The following is a 24,652-nucleotide window of genomic DNA, read 5'->3' on the forward strand; positions in this document are numbered from 1 at the left end:
ACACAAGTTCATATTATGGTAAAGAGAGCTACTCTGCAGAAATATAAACTTGAGTTCTATGGGTACCCTATCATAGACAAAAGACTAAACCATAAAGACTAAAACATAGTAGAAGACAAATACAAAGTATGATCAACCAAATAACAGGACTTAATCATAAACTGCTAATGCTATAAAAATATTAGTATATGTAAAGGACACTTGAAAAACATGAGAAAAATAAATGAACAGAATTACCAAAGAGATTGAGCTTACAGTTGCTAAGACTATAGTTGCTAACGAAGTGATTAGAATGATATGCTCTGTTTGGAGAAAACTTTCTTCTGTAGATGAATGTTTAACTTTAATGTTAAAGGATCACACTCATCATTCATTTGAATCTATTCTTTGACTAGCTTATAGATTAATAAGAGCATAAAATCTGAAACTATTGCCTGTTTTCAAATGCTGATCCCAACACTTTTAACCTGTGAAATCTAGGATATGTTGCTTACCTAAATTTGCTGTGGTATAGTTATCTTTAAACGGGGGCAAAAAAATAAAATAATAAAATGGGCAAATAATAATAATACCTCTTTGATAGGATAAATGACTCAATTTATATAAAATTCCAAGCAGAGTAGCATATTATATCATAGTAACTCGATACATGTAACTTCTTGGTAGTAGTGTTAGCAGTAATAGAAGCAATAGTCATAGTAGCAGTAGCAGTAGTAAAAGCAGTCTTAGTAGTAACCATGGTGGTATGATTAGTAGCTGCAACATCAGTAGTACAGAGGTACAGATTATTACAACAACGTAAGCTTGTTGTTTTGTCGTTGACAAAAATTGAAAGAGCTCAACAAGCTGCATCTTTTTTATTGCACACGTTGTGATTACCTAGTGATTAGGAATAATAAGCCACTCCACCCAAAATGTATATGTAACATTAGCATACTTAAGAACTGGTTTTTGTTTTACGTTTTTTAAGGCTAGCTTTTATAGTTTTATATTTGCCATCCCAAGTATAATTGCTTGGTTCAAGTAACTCGTGTTGTAGTCAAAGCCATTTAATCTTTAATTGTCTAGATTTTAGAAGCTTATTGCTTTTGGTTAAGCCTTAAGCAACTAAATTAAATTATATAACAATCTGTGGTTATAAAGCAATGGATCTAAAGTCTGAAGAGAGGCTAACAGTTTATTCATTGAATCCTTGTCCAACACTTGAATTCTTTTCACGGTGACACTGATTTGGTTCAGACAGAACATCCTTTGGTGTAGACAGCATTATCTATTCCATTTTTAAGCAGTTTGTTTTGTTAGAAAATACTTTCTTCTGTTGAACTTACCCCATGGAGCTACTTAAAACAAGTGCAGCATTTAGCTGTAGGACTTTACGTAATTGGAAATCTTCTCTTGTGTCTGTCACGTTGCTTTGTCGTACAGGTCACACAGTCTCATTTCTTCCGTGAGCCTCTTAATGATCTTAAAATATTGTTTCATCTTATCACTTGTCTTTCTTTTTGGAAGAGGTCCATTTTGTCAACCTTTATATTAAATTGTATACATCAACTACTGTCCTAGACAGTATTTCTCTCTGTAAATGAAACCCAAGGTCACATGAATTTCATTTTATTTTGTTTGTTTAACATTATATTTGCATCTATGTTACACTATTTAACTAAAATTAAAGTCTTTTCCTCATGTATTCATTTAACTTGCATTTTTATTCTCTTTTATACTTAGGTAGTTAATATATAGATCTGTTTTCAGGATTTTACATGACAAGTAGCCATTTGACTTTCCTTGGACATGCTTCCACTTTGACCTGCTGAGTAAGTCAGGGGACCTTTTAATTAATATATCCCTCTACTCATGTTGTCACTATGAAGTCATATTATAGTTATTACAGTAATATATTAAATTATGAAGTTTATTATCAAGTTAAACTTATTTTTTATTAAATATTTTATTTATTTATTTGAGAGAAAGGTAGTGAGAGAGAGCCCACTGAGCAGGGAGCCCGATGCAAGGCTCAATCCCAGGACTTTGGGATCATGACCTGAGCCCAAGGCAGACACTTAACTGATTTAGCCACCCAGGCACCCCCAGTTAAACATATTTTCTTGTTGATTTAAAATTTATTTTCTTTAAAATATATATATATAGAACAGTTAAAAATATTTACATTTATATTCTTAAGCCAAGAAGACTAGATTAAGAGAATAGAATGTCATCTAAAATATACAGATATACTCCAAAATTTGTAGTTTATAGCATCATAAATCTTGTAGAAGTTCACTATGGCATACTGTAATATTATCATTAGCATGCACATCAAGAACAGAATATACACCGTGATTTGTAAATAAACAGATGTTCTCCAAAAATAATGTGACATCTTGATGGGGGAAAATCCTCCATTTATCATATTTTAATTAAGTTTTGTACATATCTATTATAAGCAACAGTAATTGCATCACGATCTGAATTATTTTAAAACACTAAAAATTGCCTATAATGTATATAGTGCCAAATTCAAGTGACTATTCAAATAATTTACTGAAATATTATGCAGGTCATGTTGCATAGTAAAATTTCACACATTTATTTCACAAAAAAATAATTTGCAGTTCAGGACTTATAATTTGATTTATAATAAATGAAATTTTAAAGAATTGTAGGAATTTGGGTAATTTGCTTTTGATGTTACCCAAAGGAAGTTAAATTTTGAATTCACTACTTACATTAACTCAAGATTTCTTTAGTATAAGGAGATCCAAATGGTAAAATAAAAAGGCAAGATGGATATTTATGTCCTTGTAAATAACAGAGGAAAAAGCCAAAATATTGATTAAAACAATTTCTAAATTGTTTGGGAAAAGATACCCAAATTGAAAGCGGAATATGATCTATGCACATAATTCTACTCATGAATTTCTAGGGATGAACAAGACCATTGATTTATTTTTGGTGTAATCAATGTAACTTCTTGAAATAAACACTTTAAGAGTTTACTCTGGGGTTAACTGGCATCCCCGGTGGTGCAGCGGTTTAGCTTCGCCTGCAGCCTAGGGCGTGATCTTGAAGACCCTGGATCGAGTCCCATGTCAGGCTCTCTGCATGGTGCCTGCTTCTCCCTCTGCCTGTTTTTCTGCCTCTCTCTCTCTCTGTGTCTATGAATAAACTTTTTAAAAATCTCAAAAAATAAAAAAAAATAAAATGAAAGTTTACTCTGGGATTAAATAATGCGGCTCAATACATTCATAAATGTATTATACAGAATATGTTAGTATATATAGATTATGTATACGTTAATTTGGATATGACATGTGTAACTATATATATGGTGTTGAGCAGAGTATGGTACAGCAGTTATCATTCTGAAAAAAGAAGGGTACTTATATCAGTTACCAACCCCAGGACAGGACTCTACCTCTCCTGCCCATTGCATCTTGGTATTGCAGTCACCAAGGAAAACAGTGAGTCGAGCACTGGATGGAACAATGTTTACTTACATAAAGAAGAGGCAGAGCAAGATGAACCTTAAAAAATGTGCTTAGGTCTAACATGGCCAGTGGGTCTCTTCCAGCAAATGTTGCGGGGCAGTTTGTCTATGCCCAGCATTCCTGTGCTGCAGTGGAGTGACCCCGTGCACTCCCCATGGAAGACTGATATAATACTGGGGTTGACCAGGTGCCATATGATGCTCATGCTTCAAGCAGAGACAAAAGAACATCCACTGAGCCTGAAACAAGTAAAGGTATCCCCACACAAGAGGATAAGCCCAGCACAGATTATAAGGGCTCATGATTAGTGAGGCAGTGTTGCAAGCCTACCCAAGACCGATTTTTACATGGCCAAGTGTTGGGAGCCAAGAGACTGCATGCACTGGAACCACCTTTCCCAATGTTTTGTACATCAATAAAAAAATGATGGGATTCCAAGGTTGAAATTAAACTAGATTATAGATGGGCATTTACATGTGTGTAAGTAACTGGGATAAGGCAAATGGTGTACAATAGAACTGATAATAATAAAACAGACACTGCTGAAGTATCAACTACTGAGGTAAAAAACAAAAACAGTCATTACCAATAACTTAGGATACCCCCTTCTCCATTCTTCTTGGATAACATCTTTCTGACTCACCCCCTTCCATTACAATCATCCCTTTGTGTTAATCTTTCTCCTGACTTTTTTTTTTATTTTTATGTTTATTATTTATTTTAGAGAGAGAGAGAAGATGATCAGGGGTTGGGGGGGTAGGGAAAGAGAGAGAATTCTTCAGCAGACTAGCCACTGAGCATGGGACCGGACTCAGGGCTGGATCCCAGGACCCCAAGATGATCATCTGAGCCAAAATCAATGGTCCACAGCTTAACCAATAGAGTCACCCGGGCACCTTCTTACTCTAATGTGTATGACTTGTTTACTTTGCCAGTTGTTAAACTTAACATAAATGGACTCTCAGTGTATATACTCTTTCATGACTCCTTCCTTTCCACATTATTTTGATATTTGTGTTGATTCATAACAGGATTATTAAATTTGTGTCATTAACGTGCAATAGTCAACTACCTATACATAACTTTTATGTATCCATCTTTCCATTCATGGACATTTTATTTGCCATTATTTTAAAATAACAAAATTTAAACAAAACTTTTTTGATTTTTAACATAGTTATCTCCTAGTACTCATGTTTAAAGGTTTCTTTGGGTTATAAATCTAGGAGTGAAATTGCTTGATTGTAGGACATATGAATGCTCAGATTTCTTAGGTAATGCAAAATATTTCCATAGCGATTTTTTAAGTTTACACTCTTACCAGCAGTGGATAAGAATGTCAGTTTCTCATTATCCTTGCAAACATTTGATATTGACTATCTTTTACATGTTTGTCAATTTGGTAATTGTGAAATGGTATCCTGTTATAGTTTTAAAAATGTGCATTTTCTTAACTGCTCTTTATATGTTTATAGGCCATTTGATGTCTTTTTTTTTTTTTTTGGATGTCTTTTTAAATTGAATGTCCATTCAAGACTTTTGCCTATTAAAAAAAAATCTTTTGTTTGTCATTTTATTTTAGATTGGTTACAGTTTTTATATAGTGTCAATATTAATCATTTGCCTGTAATATTTTCTTGTGGTTTGTGATTTTACTTTTCATTCTTTTTATGATGTCCTTCATGAAGAGAAGTTATTAATGTAGTTGAAGTTAACAGTTTATTTCTACATAATTTGTACTTGTGTGATCTTTAAAAAAAACATTTTATCTCATGGTGATAAAGATATTATATATGCTCTCCTAAAGTTTTATCATTTAACTTTATATTCAAATTCTTAATCCAGTTGGAATCCATTTTTGTTACTGGTGTTTCATTTCACTTTCTTCATGCAGATTTGAGACTCCGTTTTTTTCATGCAGACAGCCAATTATTTCCTGGGAAGTCTATCTTTTCCTTCACTGACGTGAAATGTCCACTATTACATATTAAGATTCCATATATGCTTAATTTTTTCTAAATTCTCTATCCCATTCCATATGTCAGTTTTTCTATTTCAGTAGCAAAACCATCGTCTAAGATGCAATAAGTTTTTATTTTCAATAAGTAAATTCTTGTTATATTTATAATTGCCCTTGGGGCCATGTAAATTTAGGAACAAGTGTGTCAAATTCAATGGAAAACATTGATGGGATTTTCAATGATACAGTATTAAATCTTAGATCAGTTTGTCAAGATTTCGTATCATTGTAATATTTATTATTTAAAAAAATGTGTTGTATATTTCTCCATTTACCTAAGGTATTTTAATGTATTTCTATAAAGCATTTTCATCTTATCCATAAGGGCATATATATCTTTTTTTAAAATAATATATAGATACATATCAATTTTCATTATTATTGTAATTGGTGCTACTAATATCTTTGTTGATGTCATAGATATTTTTTAAAAGATTATTTCTTGGGAGGGCACCTGGGTGGTGCAGTCTATTAAGAAGCTGATTCTTGGCTTCAGCTCATATTGTGATCTCAAGGTCTTGGAATCCAACCCTCCTGCAGGTGGGGCTCTGTGTCTGCATAGAATCTGCTTAAGACTCTCTCTCTCTCTCTCTCTCTCTCTGCCCTTTTACCCCTAAAGTGAATAAATAAATCTTTAAAAGAAAGTGGCTTTTAAAAAATTCAGCATATTGCTGAACTATTATTCTATCCAAATATTTATTTTGTTATTATTATTTATAGATTCTTTTGGCTTTCAGGTATTTTATAATATATTTCTAGTACATAACTAATTTTTAAGTGTACATATTTCTATTTTACAAAGATATTAGTATTATACTCTTGAGTTTCTTACACTAGTGTTCCTCAAATGTATCTAATCCAGGTTTACTATTTTGTGAAGAAAAATATTCTTTTCATTATATTTAGGAAATTCATAGTTAATATAACCTAATTGCATAAATTATTTAAAATATACTTCAGTGCTATAATTAATATATGAAAAAGAAATTAAGGGAAATTATATATAACGATAAAGGTACTCCCTTTAATATATAAATTCTCAAGCAAAATATATGAGATCTAATTTAGTAATAAGATACTTGCCTTAAGCTCATGAATCTAATGTCATTAATGTGACAGCTTAAAACACTGACAGTAATGCTTTGTATTAATGATTTAAATATCAAAAACTTGGTGGTCTTTGGCAATCTGATTTCTGAAATGGTTAATTGTTCAGGACTATTAAGCAGGACTATCCTGCTTGCTTTCCTTCTATTAAATTCTAATAGTGTCTCTGTATGATTTAATCACCAAAAAGTGCTTCCCCAAATTCTCAAGGAGCACTTTTCTGTAGAAGGTACTACTGCCCCTGTTGGGAGTAGCCACAAGTCCCTGCAGCTGAGACATGGATGTACTTTGTAGAAAAAGGATTTGGGTGCAAATTATACTCTGTAAGTCTGAAAATGAGTAGGTGAAATTGTTCTCTTAGGTATCATATATGAAGGAACATATGATTAGTCATATTATTCTGTAAGAATATGAGATAAATAGAAACCAGAAAAAAAGCCTGAGATTTCCACCAGAAATCTTCATTAAATATACTCTGAAATATATGAGATGGTGTTATCTATATTATCGCCATAGTAAGTGCAGTGATACATAATATACTACTTTTCTTATATCTCCACTCAATACTGGTTGATAATATCAAGCAAAATGCAATCCAGAGAAAGAAAATCTATGAGAAGACTGAGAAATGGTACCTGAATTACTCTTAATGGTTTGAGTTGATCCAAAGGCATCACCTAGAACATAAAAATAAGGATGGACCACATATATTCAGGCAATTCTCTATGAATATTATTTATTTCTTTATATTTTGCATCTGGGCAAAATCAAAAATAAGAATTAGGCAGCTGAGAGATTATATTCTTCTATAAGAATTGCCAATATTGTGTGTTTTTGTTGATTAAAAGTATAATAATGAATAATGTAAAAGGAGTTCAATTACATTTTTCCCCCCTCTTGGAGAAATTGGTCTTTTTATTTTCTCTGAAGCCACTATGTGATCAGCATAACTTCCTTCATAAAATCAAATTCTGATATGCCTACAGCAGATAAATTTACAGAACTATTACTATGTTAAATGCAAAATCATTTTATGTTGTGGTTATAAGTTCAGTCAATTATGAAGTAATCTCTGGAGCACATATTCATGCCTTTGGAGTGCCCTACCTATTACTACTTCAAAATCATTTTAGTTTTCTTTTAACCTTCCTTTACACTAGCAATCTGCAGACTCTGGGAAATGAGATTCATTTTTTTTTTCCTTTTGACATACTATACATGTAGGAGCTCCAGAGTCATATCATTATATCTAGGATGACCAATTGCTTTTTTCTGAGACTAGTAATTCAAGATGTGGCCATTTGAAGGACTAAGGAGAATAATGATGAATTTTTCACATGTTCATTGTCTATTTTCTTGCTGTGAAAATGTTTAAAACAGATCTACTCCAGCTCCATAGACTGTCTCATAGAATAGAATCACGAAAAGATGCTGTAAAAATAATACTAAGCTATTTACTCTAAACTGGCCTGATTATAAGAGATGGTAATGGAGCTACCTTAGGGTAACACTAAGATAGTTGAAATCATACAGGTACAAATAAACACACACAAAATATCTGAGAAAAAAGACAAAATGTGGCCAGCCTAGTGTTCAGTTACCTACAGTTCACTGATTGATTAATAAATTAGAGTTCCGTTTGCACTTAAAATTGTCAAGACTCATTGAATGCCATTTTACGTCAAGCATTTTGTTAACAATTGCCTTTAAAAAAATGGTTGAGATTTTCTGTTACTAATAAATATATTATACTCTGACAGGTTTTACACTCTTTTGAAACTCCATCTCAACGTCTCTTACTGAGTGTCTAGACACTAGAGAGACTCTAACAACCGTAATTAAAGAGACATCCACATAGCATATATGTGTTACGATGACAAAATATATATAAGCATGACTTTAGTTAATAAAAGCAATATGTGTTGTTCTCTGCATAAAACTCTAATTTGACATGAATGTTCCCTATTTAAGATTTTAAAGTATAAATTGGGTCGGTCATCTGTTGAAAACATTTGCCAGAATGCCCATGAAAATAGAATAGAGATCCAATTTCCTGTGATGGCATCCACAGCCCTCCACATCAGACCACTATGTCCATCAACCATTTTCTTGACCATTCTTACGGCTCTTTATTCTTCTATACCTCAACCAAAGAGAATCAATTCTTAATCCCCAATGTCTGCACTCTCTCATCTCCATTTCTTTGCTCAATTCAGTCTAATTTAACGTCAACCAAAACAAATGAATTCCTATTTTGTATTAGGTTCTAAATGAAGAAGATTCAAGTCGGCCAGTAGCTAGGGACCTGGGGAGGAACAAAACAAGCAGAAAATACATTTGTCATTAGAGCTAAAAAGTGTGTTTAGGGTGAAATATAAACAGAACTTATCTGAGGACAAGGACTATTCTAGTCCTCATGGGGCAGCTACATAAAGCTGATGAGCAATTTTCATCTTACTTTAGTTTATCTTTAGTTACCTTTATCTTTACTTTAGTTATGGCTTCCTAGCATTTGTAGTTTTAGTCAAGCTAATTGTGAAAGATGTGTAAAAATCAGGGATGTAAGTAATGAGCAAAGAGTCTTTGCAGAACAAAGATGAAGGCTATGCCACAATATGGCGTCTCTGGGAAACTACCAGTAGTTTGGTGTGTCTAGGATAAGTGTGGTGGGGGAGAGGAAGAGCTAGTAATTGGAGATGGGGCTAAGAGAGAAACTGAGTCAAATTGATAATAAACATTTTCATGACTTACTAAAGGGTTGTTATTGTACTTTCAGCCACTAGGAAGTGTGACTTGATGTTCTTTGTCTCCTCGAAAGATCACTCTCACACAATGTGAGATGGAGTTCAGAGTTAAGACCCTGGTGGTACAGAAATAGAGTATTGAACAAATTTCCCAATTCACTCTTCGGTGTCTGAAATACCCTCTGTCTTCCAGCTCCATATGTTGGAATCCTAACTATCTTTCTAAGTCTGGCCCAAATGTTACATTTCATGAAGTGTCTCCCTAGATCTTTCTTCTAACAAAATATTGTCCCCCTTTTCCAGTTATTCCCACAACTTTTGTTCCCTCCCTCTTTTTCTCTCTAATCTTCATTTTAGCTCTTGAATTAAAATTTGCATAATGCTGTCTTTTCAGCTAGGAATGAAAATAGTAGCTACTCAATAAATATTTGCAGAACTGGCACTTTTCACTAAGTTTTAGAATTCATAGATTTACATTAAAATCTGAAAATAATGGACTGTTTAAAAGAGAGGAGAGGTTTTGGAAACTATATTCACATATATAGCTTATTAATTGTAGATGTTATTTATATTGTAGTTTTAGGTTTGTTTCTGTTGTTATTTCACTAGCTCTCTGCAATGTACCAGTTGGGGAGGGAACCTCCTCTTCTGTCAAATAATTGTTGATTTAGAAAGCAAAGACAAAAACCAAATGGCCTCTCAATTTACTTAGTACATTAAAAAGAATGTAGGCAAGCATAAAAATAAATTTAGTTAATAATGCTTTCTAGTAAATTCATTTCCATCAGATATTTGAATTACTTTTTCTTGAGATGAAGAAGAAATGTGAATCTTATACCAAAAATAGATTGTCCATAAAAGGCTGCCTTGCCTCTGAAGCATTTTCCCCTAAATCTAGGATCTTGTTGACTTAAGCTAATTACCAATTGTCATGTTCTGCGGTAACAGATCTGCCTGTCTTCACTTTGTATAACAGAATCATATTTTTATATAAGTGTTTTAGAGATATTCTTTGAAGTTATATTAAGTTCCATACTTAGAAGTAATTAATATTTATGAAGCCTAACCTAAGCCTATTTAAATTGTTTCCCAAGTATCTAAAAAAAACACAAAATTAATTTTTTTCATTCTCTTATCTAAACATTAAGATCCTGATGGTGAAGATGTAGAATATTGGACAGATTTTCTCATTTACCTTAACGCATCTAGAATACCCTCTGTCTTTCAGTTTAGTCTACTGGAAGCCTGGCTATCCTGGTGGCCCTCCACATTTCTAAGCTCCCAGAAACTGCAGTGATTTAATGAGGCAAACGAATCAATGCTTAAAGTGAATGATTTCATAGCCATTTGGAGTATTAGCAAAGACCTGGCACACATCATTGGAATTTGCAAGATCTGTGAATTAGTTTGAGCTACTGATTATTCGGGTAGCCCACTCTGCAGCCAACTCTTGCTTGTGGAAGGAAAGAAAAAATAATCTTGATCTAATTGGTTTAAAATGGTTTTATATAGCCAAATATTTTATTTTGATTTAAATGAAAATTAAGGATTCTGATCGACACAGTATATTGAACACATGATGATAATTTTGGAGAAATGAACAATTTGTTACCACTCCTGTCTATAAAATGGGAAATAAACGATTGAATTTCATTCCCTGGTTTCTATGTGAGTACTTAAGAATTCACACAAAGCAATTTACACCAGATGTACAGGGTGCATCTGTACTTATAAGTACCAAAGATCATATGTCAGAATGTTTTATTCTATAAAATAAGAATATTTTAAAATATAAATATTCCAATTTTTTATTTTCTTGGTACACTTCTTTTCTTTTTTTAAAGATTTTATTTATTTATTCATGAGAGACACAGAGAGAGAGAGAGAGGCAGAGACACAGGCAGAGGGAGAAGCAGGCTCCATGCAGGGAGCCTGACGTGTGGGACTTGATCCCAGGTCTCCAGGATAGGCCCAGGGCTGAAGGTGGCGCTAAACCGCTGAGCCACCCGGGCTGCCCTTATTTTCTCATCCATACTTGATTTAAGGAACATCATAATATTGTACATTTAGATTTGTAAAAGTGCATTGAGGGAAAAAAACACCTTCTTTTACTACTTTTTTTTTACTAATATGCCATGATGTTAGTGTTAATAGAAATCGAAGTAGACATTTTGGTTGGCAATATCAAAAATCTTAAAAGATCAAGACTCTTGTAACTGTACATGTCTTTGATTCATAAATTATTCTTCCAAGAATCTGAAGGAAATAATAAAAATGCAGACATTTAAGTTATGATACATTGACCTGATGGAATATTAAATATTTTACTTAAAAGTGTAAATATTTTATACAACATTAAGTGAAATAAACAGTGAGGAGAAGAATAGCCCAATTTATGTCTGTGCATATTAACATTTATTTTATTTCAAAGACCAGAAGAAAAAAAAAAAACCAGAATGTTAATAGTAATTATATTTATGAGGTTTTGATTTTTTTCCTTTTTGTATTTCTTTATTATCCAAATTTTCTGTGTGTATAATATACATAGGATTGATTTATAGTATACATAGGAAAGTAGATAAACCCCAGATGTGCAACTTAATGAATTTTTGCACAGTAAAACACATTATTTTCTGTGTTCAATAAGTAGAGCATTATCAGTTCCCCAGAAGTGCCTCTCATGCCCCACTGTAACTTCTGTCCCCCTCTAAACAAAACCACTATCCTAACATCTATCACTGTAGATGCATTTTGCTGTTTTTCAGTTCTGAAGAAAGGGATGTACCTTTTTTTTTGTTTTTGGCTCATTTCATTCAACAATATGTGTATAACAGTTGCCCATGGTTTTGTGTATATTATCCCATTGTATGAATGTATCACAATTTACACATTTTACTGTTGGTAACCATTTGTATAGTTTTCAGGATTTGGCTAGGACCGATACAATTTCTATGAACATTCTTGCAAATATACTTCCCTTAACATATGTGTAAATTTCTCAAGGGAGTAAATTTGCTGGGTCATGTTATGTCTATATTCAGCAGAAACAGAGGGAGGGAAGGGAAGGGGACATAAGGGGAGGAGAGTGAGGGAGCAAGGAAGAAAAGAAGGAAGGAAGGAAGGAAGGAAGGAAGGAAGGAAGGAAGGAAGGAAGGAGGGAAGGAAGGAAGGAAGGACAGACCAGAATTTGCTACATATGCAGACAAGCTTGCTGTTCACATAACTTGGGCAGTATTAATGGCCATTGATCCCTGGTTTATCACTTATCTCCATCTCTTTCATTTGGTTCTACTCTGCTGGTAAGGTTGAAAAAAGCTGATGACCTTTTTTTCTGTATTATTTATAAAGCAGATCTGTCTCTTTGATTCTCTGTACTCTGACCTCACCTTGACTTCTGTTAGCAGTCACTAATGGGAAAGGGATTGTCTGTGCCAGTATTATGATTTAAAGATGAATGATGACATGTAGATGAACCATTATAATGCAGGTTTTAAATGCACAAAATTAGTTGTTGTTATTGTCTTTACACTAAGTCACAATTTAGAATCCAGAAAGAGAAAACTCAGAGATTTACCTGATTGGGAAAAGAGGGTACAGGACAGAAGAGGTGAAACCATATGCATGATTTGAGAGGAAAAAAATAAACACTCTAAAAATGACATTAAGGGCATAAGATAATGTTCTAATTTCTAAAGCTAATTTTTAGAACCCAAAATGCTGCATGCATCTTTTTATAACCACATTCACTTTTCACAATGCTTCTTTTGATACTGAAAAGCTCAGCCTTAAGTTTTTGGAATGATCAAAATTAAGAACATGATCTTCATTTTTGTTGGCCCAGATATCTGCTTTAACACTTCAAACATTCTTTTAAAATATCTCACACTGTATCAAAAATAACTTTCCTTAGCCACAAAGAAATCTGAGAGCTCTGTCAGTCAGCAAGCCCATATGTAAGTGAGAAAGAAATGTGCTGCTTAGTTTACATGACAACCTGTAGATCAAAGCACAATAAATAAATAACAGGGAGTCGCCTAAGTCTTCTATTTCTTTGGGAATAAACATTGAATATAAATACTTTGAAATGGAAGATGGAAGATACTGTTGCTATCAGTGTTGGAAGAAGATCGAAAATAAAAGTCCTTGGTAAAGAGAAATTATAATTTTTAATATAGAATTGTAACGTTCACCAAAAATGTAAATCAAATGTAGTACAGATTGGTAGACTAAAAATAAAAGGTTTTGTCCATCACTGTAGAAATCTAAACATTACTGTGGAAAAAAATGAGTTTTGAAATTCAAACTAATCATAAGCAATTTGTTTGGTTTCATTTAATTAGTTTAAGAAATCATTTTTTATTCATTAACACATATTATTTAGTTCAAATGAACCATGATTTATAGGATTAAAATCTAAGTTGCCTTTTTCCCTCCCTGAGGAGTTCCTATCCTTTCTTTACAAAGGCCCAGTATGCTTTCTTGGTAAATAGAAGCATTACCCTTTGCACAGGGTTTTATTGCCACAGTGGTTTGAATTCTTCATGAGTGGTTCCAATTCTCATGGTAGTTTCTTCCTTTCTTTAGGCTTCAAACTTTAGGATTAATAAGCTTTCTAAAAGACATATCTAAAGGAGGAATTTCCTCCCTTTAAAGAAATAAGCTCAAGAGAGAAGTTATTTTAGGGAGGGCTCAATTATCTTACATTCACTCTGCTCTTGGCCTACTTAGGAGCTATCGAAGGAAGGGCAGCCCTTGTACCCATTTCATAGGAAGTTTGCTCACATTGAGAGGATACCCACAATGTCAGAGGGACAGAATTTTATAAGAAATGTCCCAAGTGCATTTCTTATTTAATTGGACCGATATTTTACAGAACCCAAATCTAGGTTGTTACTTCTAGAAACGCAGTAGTATGGCTGGTGACTAATCTTGTGCAGAATATGGTCATTCCTACATTGGATTCTACCTCAAGTACTCTGAAAACTACTCTTTGCTACCTAGGTAAAAGAAGAATTAACTTGAAGAAGAGTATGCTTGCCATTCTGGTAGGCTGAAAATTAATAGGAGGCACTTGAGATTTGTAGTGGAAAAACTGTATGTAGAAGTAAATATAATTCAAAACAATTTAAAAAACAAAATTTTTCTTTAAAGTTACTATACTTAACTTTCATTTTAGATTATATTAACTCTTAGGAAATAATTTTGGACTCAATAACAAGGAAAGAGCTTTCCAGTGTTTGAAAGCCCATGATAATATAGAGCCTACATAAATTATACATGTGTTGGTAATATTTAATCAACCAGTATGTCATTAGTGACCCTTGGGCAAAGAGAATTATTTTCGCATTGATTAAGGAAAAAAAGAAGGTATGGGTTCAGTAACCAGTATGACAATAATCAGAACTTTGTGGGAGGGTCATGTAATTTGGGGGGAGATCTTAAGACAAGTTCATTCTCTGTTTGATGTTACAATCATGGTCTATGATTGTAGTTCATGAAGATGTTTAAGAAGCACCAGATACTTCTTTGCAGTAGAATGAAGTAGTTCAAAATAGTTAACCATGGTTTTTTTTCATTGTTGTCTTTGTTATCTCCTAATATATTTTTTAAGTGTAGCAAGATTAGAACTATGCACCAAAGATGTGAAATACTACTTTTCATGGTAGAAACCTATTAAACAATTAGTTAACTAATTAATTTAAACAATTTAACCTATTATCCTCCACCTGGATGTGAAGTCCCTCTGAGTGATTCAGTGTCCTCAAGTTTGTTCCCTATACTTTGGGCCAAAATACTTCAACCCATTTCACATAGAACACATAGAAATATTTATATGGCAATCAAGAACAAATTGGAGAGAATTTGGAGTATCTATATACAGTTTGCTGAAAACAGAATGCTATGTTTTCTTGATACTATTAATATAAAATGTGAAACAGAAATTTTAATATTGAAATTATAAAACTATGCAAATAGAATATTTTCATTTCAATGAAAAATCAACTTGGTTTTGTAACTATAATATTTAATATGTTTTGTGTCTTTGAAATAGTTACTACATTTTAGATACAGAGTTTTTGACAATGAACTTTCAAAGTCATAGTCACTGGACAAACTGAACAAATGAGTAAATGGTAGCAAATGTCAAGAAAATACTATCACTTCTTTTTTTCTTCTACCACTTCTTTTTTATTTAGCAAAAAGAACTGTCTTACTTTTATTTTTTTTTCAAGATTTAATTTATTTATTCATGAGAGACACAGAGATACATAAGCAGAGGGAGAAGCAGGTTCCATGCAGGAAGTCAGATATGGGACTCCATCCTGGGACCCCAGGATCACGACCTGAGCCAAAGGCAGACGCTCAACCACTGAGCCACCCAGGTGCCCCACTTTCTTACTTTTAATAAGAATTCAGGTAATTTGGTCTCCGTAAATGAAATTTAATGTGTGATTACTTTTTAAGCTTAAGAATGCCTTCATTTTCTTCTTGACAAATGCAACATTGAAATTAAAATTTGAAATTTGAATTGAAATATCTGGTGATAATGTGAAAGGACTTCAAATTCAATCCAGTTTTTTCCATATCAAATATTGCCAGAGAAGCCACTACTCTTGATAACCTTTTAAGATTCAGTAAATTTATTTTGTATTTATAGTTGATGAACTATTTTTACCCTGATTTTTTTCAAAACTGAATTTTTACTTTGACTCCATAAACTTTGTTTATACTTGTTGATATAATTTCACCTGGGCATTGCAAATTTGTAATTTATTTTATTGTGCTTCTGGAAAATATCAAAATGAGTCTTTCTTCTAAAGCCAACAACTATCCTCCAAAAATTGTTTTCAAAGTTACTTGCTCATAAATTCTTGAAAAAATTCTTCCTCTGACAATGCACTTTGGTGTGAATTACCAGAGAGTTTTCTGGTCCCCTTTCTTCCTATCAGATTCAAAACAGAAATGAGTTCAGTGGCCTGGATTGCATTAGATTAACTATTGTGATGTTATCATTTAATGAGTAATTCAGATGGATGAACTTTTTATACGCAAGATTTTCTGTGAGGAAAAAATATGTTTATATGAATATCAGATTTCCTTTCTATCAGATATCTAATTTACTACACTTCCATAATATTTCATATATTTTAAGATGTTCACTTACCATTTTGAATACTTTATCACTGATATTTTTATTTTGCTACTTATTTGAAGAATAAATCGTGTCACACTAAACTTACATTCTAACTAGGGATATTAGCAAGCACAATTATTAACATTTACTGGTGTATGAAGTGTAAACTTTCTTTACCGATGCCATAATTAAATTATCATCGCACACATTTTTAAAAAAAATCAAAATGTGTTATTCAAAAGTGGCACCTTTTCTATTTACTTTGTTCTTAGTCCCAAATAGTGCAAGCTTGGAAAGTGAGTAATTCTGTAATGGTGTAGCACATTCTGGCTTCAGCTATAAACTGTCAGAATTTGTGATGTGTCATGCTTGAACAGGTAATGTTGGAACTCAGTCATGGAGAATTCAGACATTTTCTGTTCACTATTTGTTGTAAAAATTTGAAGTGCGTCTTTCTGCAAAGTATTTTGGTGTATAAAGATGTCTGCATAGTATTTTACTCTCATTATATGATTTGTTACTTTCTATATTTCCTTAAAAATTAAATATTTAGGGGATCCCTGGGTGGCTTAGCGGTTGAGTGCCTGCCTTCGGCCCAGGGTGTGATCCTGGAGACCTGGGATCAAGTCCCACATCAGCTCCCTGCATGGAAGCTGCTTCTCCCTCTGCCTGTGTCTCTGCCTCTCTCTCTCTCTTTCTTTCTCTCTGTTTCTCATGAATAAATAAATAAAATCTTTAAAAATTTTTAAACATTTAGGCTAATTAGAAGAAGAAATGTTTAGGTATAAAATTTCAATTATACAAGATGAGTAAGTTCTAAAGATCTTCTGTATAGTGTAGTGCTTTGAGTTAACAATACCACACTGTATAGTTAAAAATTTCCTACACAGGGGGCGCCTGGGTGGCTCAGTGGTTGAGTGTCTGCCTTTGGCTCAACTCAGGATCCTGGGGTCCAAGGATCGAGTCCCATATCAGGCTCCCCCACCATGGAGCCTGCTTCTCCTTCTGCCTGTGTCTCTGCCTCTCTCTGTGTGTCTCTCATGAATAAATAAATAAAACCTTAAAAAAATTATGTTAAGTGTTCTTCTCTCTCTCTCTCTCTCTCTCTCTCTGTTTCACACACACACACACACACGCATGAAAATAATAAAAAAATAGAGTCAGAGCTTTCAGAGGTGTTGGATCTGTTTACGGCACAGATGTGATGATAGTTTCATAGGTGTATACTTATCTTCAAACTCACTAAGTTGTACACATTAAATGTACACCATTATATATATATATATCAGTCATACCTCAATAAAGTGGTTTTAAAAAAAGAAGAAATACTTGTGCAAATAAATGCATGTGATGTAATCCTCATTATATTACCCAGTAAATGCTTTGTACTCCTTTTTCTGTACCATGTTTTGTCTTCTAAATCTCTTGAATTCTCACCTTTAATTCTTCTTTTAAAACAGAAGTCTCCGTTACTGTGGTATCATAGTCAGGGATCAATGCAGAAAACAGAAAATACTGATATTCTTTCAAAAAGAAAAAAATTTAACTAATGGAATAGAGTGCTCTACAAACTTGCTGGAAGAGCTGGGGCCTTGATAATGAGGGAGCACCTGCAGGATTGGAACACAGATCACCTCTGTCGCTGTGATAGGAGATTAAGAATCCAGTACTGCTGCCTCCACCACAGTGGGCTCTCATGCCAAGTTGCTGGTGCCTAGATGGACACCTGTAGCACAGAGAGCAGCAAATGCCTGCCACCTTCTCTTGCCTTTTGAAGGTCATGCAAGCACATCTGCATGAGGGATCTCTACTGATATCTAGAACCCTCGCGGCAAGGAAATCTGGGAATGTAGATGCTAACTTTACAACATGTTTAACTACAGACGGTCCCCCACTTATGATGCTCTGACTTACAATCTTTCGGCTCAGGATGCTACAAAAGCACTATGCACTTGGTAGAAATTAGATTTCGAATTTTGAATTTTGACCTTTTCCCAGGCTAGCAATTCTCTCTTGTGATGCTGGGCAGTGGCAGTGAGCTACAGCTCTCAGTCAGTACGGTATTTAATAAATTACATGAGATATTCAGCCGTGTAGTATAAAGTAGGCTTTTGTGCTGGATGATTTTGCCCAACCGTAGTCTAATGTGAGTTTTCAGAGCACATTTAAGATAGGCAAGGTTAAGCTGTAATCTTCAGTAGGTTACATGTAATAAGTGCATTTTCAACTTACAGTGGTTTTATTAGAATGTAACTCCACCATAAGTCGAGGAACATCTGTATAAGCAAGTTGGTATGGTAGTTGAGAGAACTAACTCAGCAACTTCTACAGTCCATACCTTCAGCTATTTACATTCTTCTGCAGATGACTAAACTTCCAAATAGAAATGATAACAATTTGATCTAATCTTAAATAATGTAATTATACCATTTATCCATGTTTCTTTCTCTTCCCAAAACTGGAGACCTCAAAATCCCGTCAGTAACTGAATAAACCTCTGGAGCTGTATTCAGGCTCTTACAGTTTAGTTGCAATCTCAATTTCCCATCCTATAAAATCTTTAAAAATGTAGGGAACAGGGAGAAGAGGAAAGTTGGAAATTGGTTAATATATACAAATACATACAAAACAATGAAATGAAAATAATATGGAAATCTTTCTCCTCTCATTTCTGCGACTGGTCACAAAATTATAATCCATTTGTACAACTGTTGTACGCCTTCTCCTAGCACTCAGTTATCTGCAATTTTCTACATGGTAGAGTGACCCAAACCTTGATTTCTTAGGGATTTCATCAATTGGGAGAAACACAATTTTCTATAAAATGAAATTTATATACATTTAAATCCTTAAAGGTGCTCTAGGCATTTAGAACTTCAAAGATTTTGCATGTTTGTTTTCTTACTTGTTGGTGTAGGTTGTCTGCATTCTTAAAAATTTTTAGAATTAAATTATAATAAAAATGTCAAAAATTAAGTATGAATTAGCAGAATAAAATTATTACTAGTTTTTTTATTTAATAAGTTTCTGAAAATTTACAAATCATATATTCCATATAGTTTAGTGATCAAATGTTCTGAAAAATCATTTTTCTTAGTTTTATGATCCATAGTACCTTAATGAGTTTACTCATTTAAATTGTATTCATTTTTATTTGTTTCACAAAATTTTAGAACATGTTTAATCCTTAAAAATTAGAATAATATTATCAATTTCAAAGTTGTATCAGAAATCAGACAGCTGGGTGGCTCAGCGGTTGAGCGTCTTCCTTGGCTGTGGGATCGGGAGCCTGCTTCTCCCTGTGCCCGTGTCTCTGCCTCTCTCTCAATCTCTGTCTCTCATGAATAAATAAAATCTTTTAAAAAAATTGACAACAATATCAGTAAAAACAGCAATTTTACTGAGCACCAATTCAGCACCCCTCTTGCAACAGGCACTGTGCTAACTGAATACTCTGTAAATATTTCTGAGGGTATAGGAGCGCAGGCACTGTAAGGTGCTGCTTACCGGAATATGCCTTATCTCACCTCTTCTCAAAGTCAATATGGGCCCATGCTTCAAAAGTCTTAAATATATGCATGCATATACCTTGACCCTGGGGGGGAAAAAAAAAACCTGTTTAGGAAATTTGGGGCTTGTGTAGTTCAATGAATTTTAATACATATGTAGATTCATGTAACCACCAACACAATAAGTATACGTCAAAAAACTCTTTTGTGCTATTCTTTTATAGTTACCCTCTCCCCTCCACAATCTCTAGTAACCATTGATTTGTTCTTCAATCCTTATAATTCATCTTTCAAGAATACTCTATAACTGGAATCACACAATATGGAACCTTATTTCACTCAATACAATGTGTTTGAGATTCATCTAAGTCTTTGCATTTATAGATTGTTTCTTTTAAATGCTGGCAGAGTATTCTGTTGTATAGCTATACTATTGTTTGCTTATCTGTTTACTAATTAAATGAGATTTGGGTTGTTTATAGTCTGGCAGTTATTAACAGAGCTGCACAAACAAATATTTGTGCACAGGTTTTATGTGAATATAGGAGTGGGGTTGCTGAGGCAAAGAGTATGTACATGTTTAACTGAGAAACTATCTAATTCCAAACAGCAACACTGTTCTCAAGGTCTTCATTCTCACCAACAATGTAAAGACTTTCAATTGCTCCACATCATCACCAACACTCAAGGTTATATTATTCATTATGGTCTTCTGATAGATGTGTAGTGTAGTGATATCTTATCATGGTTTCAGTATGCATTTATCTAAGAGTTAATGGCATTGAATGTCTCGTCAGGTGCTTATTGCCAGTGAAATATCTGCTCTTGTGTTTTGCTTGTTTTTTTATTGTTTTTTTATTGTTGGGTTTGAAAGCTCCTTATATATTTTGGATACAGCTCTTTTGTCATATATATGATTTGTAAATATGTTCTACTAGTCTGTAGCGTGTGTGTGTGTGTGTGTGTGTCTTAGAAAAGGTTTATTAGAAAGTTCTCTCCCTGAACTAGTGTAACGTGATACAGTACTGCCACTTATTGAAACCAACTGGAAATATGCTTGCTTCCAAAGTGGTCCTTGTGCAAAATGTATAAAAACAGTTTCTGGTGTGATTTGTGGTCTGCCTCTGCCTCTTGACATGCCAAAGCATCCCATCAATGGCTATGAATACCTGTTTTCCAGATAGGGACACCGAGGCACGAAGCTAGCTATTGCACTAGTGATTGCCCAGGATAGTGACTGTTAGGAGTTGCCCATCTCTGCCTGGCCCAGGTAGGAGGTTAATGGGACAGAGGCCAGTGGGGCTGTGGGGGCAGGTCTTTTGGTGTCTGTCCCAGCCCCTGAATAGGGGACAGAAAATGTCCAGGGCAGGATTTCAGTGCAGTGGAAAACATCTTGGGGGCTGTTAAAGGTCTGGAAGGCAAAATGTCTCTGGGAGAGGCAAAGACTCTGCTGCCAAGCTGGGAGGTAGATGACAAAAGGCAGCTGCTGGTGAGAAAGCCTGATCTGGAGGCCAAGTCAGCTCGCTGTGTTCATACTTGTGGGCACCTGGGGTCATCTTCCAGCTGGCTGCCTGGGATTTGAAGATGTCTAGCGGCAACAGCTAGATCAGGGAGCTGAGGCTGGTTGGCATGAGCGGTCTGTTCATCCTCTCCAGCTGCACCCTTGCCCCCACCCCTCCACCCGGTGGTTGGCGCACCCTCCCCCCTCCACCCGGCTCAGACTGTTGGGCAGGGCAGCCGGAAGAGGAGGGCACTATGCTAAGCATTTTGTATATTGTTAATGCTTTCATCATTAGAGATACATGGAGTAGATACTATTATCATCTTTATCTATAAATAGTTTATAAAATATGAAATTGAAAGCCAAAAAAAATGTCAAGTAACTTGCCCAAGTCATCTCAGCCTACAAGGGGTAGACTGATAGTCAAACTGGAGAGTGTGCCTGTGGGATTGCCTGCCCTAAAGCACAGCGTTCTGTTGTCTCTCCATTTACTGGTAAAATAGACATGAGGGGTAATGCAGAGTGGGCCACCTTAAAGAAAAATAGAAGAATTCTAAAAATGATATTTTTTAATGGAGAGTGTTGAAAGGCATCTCAAGCAGAACATAAACTGAAAAGTTACCATCCAAGGACTCGAGAAAATACCATTAGTAACTGTGTACAATAGCCATTCATGTGTACAAGTTGCCCTATTTTTTCTGTGTTTACACAGTCCCTATTCAAGCAGGAGCTATTCTCTGCAAGCTGATGTGAAGTTTGGATTGAATATAAAAGACCTAAATTTATAATCAGAAAGAAAAATAACTTCAATCTTGGAGAATAAGAACAGTGGTTAAAAGAGTCAGACTCCAAAACACAAAGAAAATTCTATTTAATCTGAGAAAGAAATAGAACATGACATATTTTTATTAAATGCAGGAGTAGAATTTAATGGAACAACTAAAATAAACTTTATACTTTTATTTGCAGATTACGTAAAACTGCTCACAACAATTGACGGATACTAAATAAGTTTGGCAACCTCGTGTTGCCCAGAATTATTTGTTTTCACATATTAGTTAATGAGTTTGGAAATTGGTTAGGGCCTATTTTTTGACAGTATATGTATTAAATAATTTTTTTTTCTCAAACTGCATTAGATGATTTTCTTGTAATTTAGTTGAATGCAAAGAGAAAAACAATGAAGCTGTTTCTGGCAGACCTGGCTGTAATAGCATCTTTGGAGACAGGCATGATAAAAATATATGAAAAAAGAGGAAATAAAGTGACACTCATGTTGGTATCTATAAGGACCTGAGATTAATGTGTCTTACATACATTATGTGTTAAGTCACAAATATAAAAAGGCATTGCCTCTTCTCTCCTACTTGAATATTTTCATCAGGTGTTGATGCAAGTCTATTTTCACCCTTACTGTGTTTTAACAAAAATTCAGAGTTTAAGGTCCAATATGTGTTTATATAACAATAGTATATCTAGCTTGAATTAATCAACTGTGGCAGCTACTTAGCTCATCAGTTCATTCTGGGTGCTAAGTATATGTAGACAAGTAGGGGGCACTCTGCCTAGATTTCTGTCAAAACTCAAATGATTTCCAAATCTTTGTGAAGATTTAAAAAAACTGAGAATGGCTGATGCAACAGTAATGGCATGCAACCAAAACATATGCAGTTACCAGAGCACAAAACAGGGCACCAACAACAAGCAAGATAATGCAGAATCCAGGTTTTTATTTCTAATTTCCTGTTTATACAGATTTGAGACTAGGGAAATGATCTCTAGGATTCTGGTCTGGTCTATAGCACCCAAATTTTAGAACCTCTTCTCTGTGAGTCTGTGTGTGTGTATGTGTGTGTGTGTGTGTGTGTTTTCTGGATGTCTGTGTGTCCCACACTGCTCTTATTCTCTGCTTTTTTGAGACATGGTCTTGACTTTTTCAGGAGATTTCAAGTCTGTGCTTTATGTAGAATTATCAACATAAAACTTTATATCTGTCTTGGATTTTTTTGTGTCTCATGCTAATTAGGGGAAATCTGGAATCTAACCAGCCAGTGGTCTTCTCCACCTTTATTTCTGCTACGTGGTCCTGTTGTGAAACAAGTTGAAAAGAATCCTAAATCAGGCTGAAACCTGAACTATCATAACATGTCAATATCTCCCCTGGTTTCCATAGATCAAGGATGTTTAGGCATTTTGTTCTTTGTGTCACTTGAACACCATTTATTTATAAAGCAGTTATGGTAGCCTCTTGAATAGACCAATTGAAATAAATTATAATTAAAATAGATACTGTATTATCAAGGAAGCATTTTCTAACAATTTTTTTTCCAGGACTTTGTTCTCCATGTGATCCAGTATAAATGTACATCTTAGTGAATGAATACAGTGTGGAGGGGTGCATAGTCAAAATGGAAGGGAATAATTATATGCATCTTTAGCAGATATGCCCTTTGTTTAATCTAAGCTATTTGTTTCAAGATGAAGAAATCCAACCCAAGGTAACACCAAGAATCAGAGTTTATTATAAGGACACATACCCATGGCTTCCCAAGGATACTCTTCAGGAAAAGGAGAAATAGTATGATGTCTACTTTTCAGGAAGTGTATGGAATGTTTTAAAATTAGATCATGTGGAGCCTCACTCTAGAATGGTGGATTGTTCTAGGTATCTCAGGAATTTTCCATCTGCTGGTTTCCCAGCTTCTATTCTTCTTGGTTTCACAGTTTATTCTTTCCTGGCTTTCTAGGCTTTCTACTTCCTCCTAGCATGACCTCTGCTCTCTAAAAAATCTTTTTTACTTAGTTTCCTCTTAGTCTCTGCTCTCTCAATTGCCTCTTTGTATTTCATTCATATTCGTAATAGTTAAAATCTAACAACCCAGTACATCTTCACAAAACAGATCGTGGGCCAAACTGGATTGGTTTTCCTTAGATCAAGTTCCCACCAGATGTTCAGAGGAAGTGACATAATAAAAATATACTGCCCTGAGTTATTCCTTCATCAGGGGCTGTGCTGTGGGGAAGCACTACTTTTGGATGTTTTCATGAAAATCCAAAGGATAATCAAATGGAAGCTCCATAAGAGCCAGGACTACTACTTTTTCTGACACACTGTTATATCTCCTGTTCCAAGAACACTATTGATACA

At 34.3% G+C, this 24,652-nt stretch overlaps 1 protein-coding gene and 1 long non-coding RNA gene across 7 annotated transcripts in view; one reads left to right on the forward strand and one right to left on the reverse strand.

Annotated features, from left to right (window-relative positions):
- Positions 1 to 24,652, forward strand: part of ROBO1 (roundabout guidance receptor 1) — a 1,120,933-nt gene that overhangs the window by 291,747 nt on the left and 804,534 nt on the right. The gene's annotated exons all lie outside the window — the stretch shown is intronic.
- Positions 1,182 to 24,106, reverse strand: LOC144301588 (uncharacterized). Its single transcript, XR_013368351.1, has 4 exons — positions 24,042 to 24,106; positions 20,002 to 20,089; positions 7,251 to 7,292; positions 1,182 to 1,576 (listed from the first exon to the last, which is right to left on the reverse strand). It is a non-coding gene; the product is annotated as an uncharacterized LOC144301588 (long non-coding RNA).

This window comes from Canis aureus, chromosome 30 (assembly GCF_053574225.1).
Source record: "Canis aureus isolate CA01 chromosome 30, VMU_Caureus_v.1.0, whole genome shotgun sequence".
Lineage (NCBI taxonomy): Eukaryota > Metazoa > Chordata > Mammalia > Carnivora > Canidae > Canis > Canis aureus.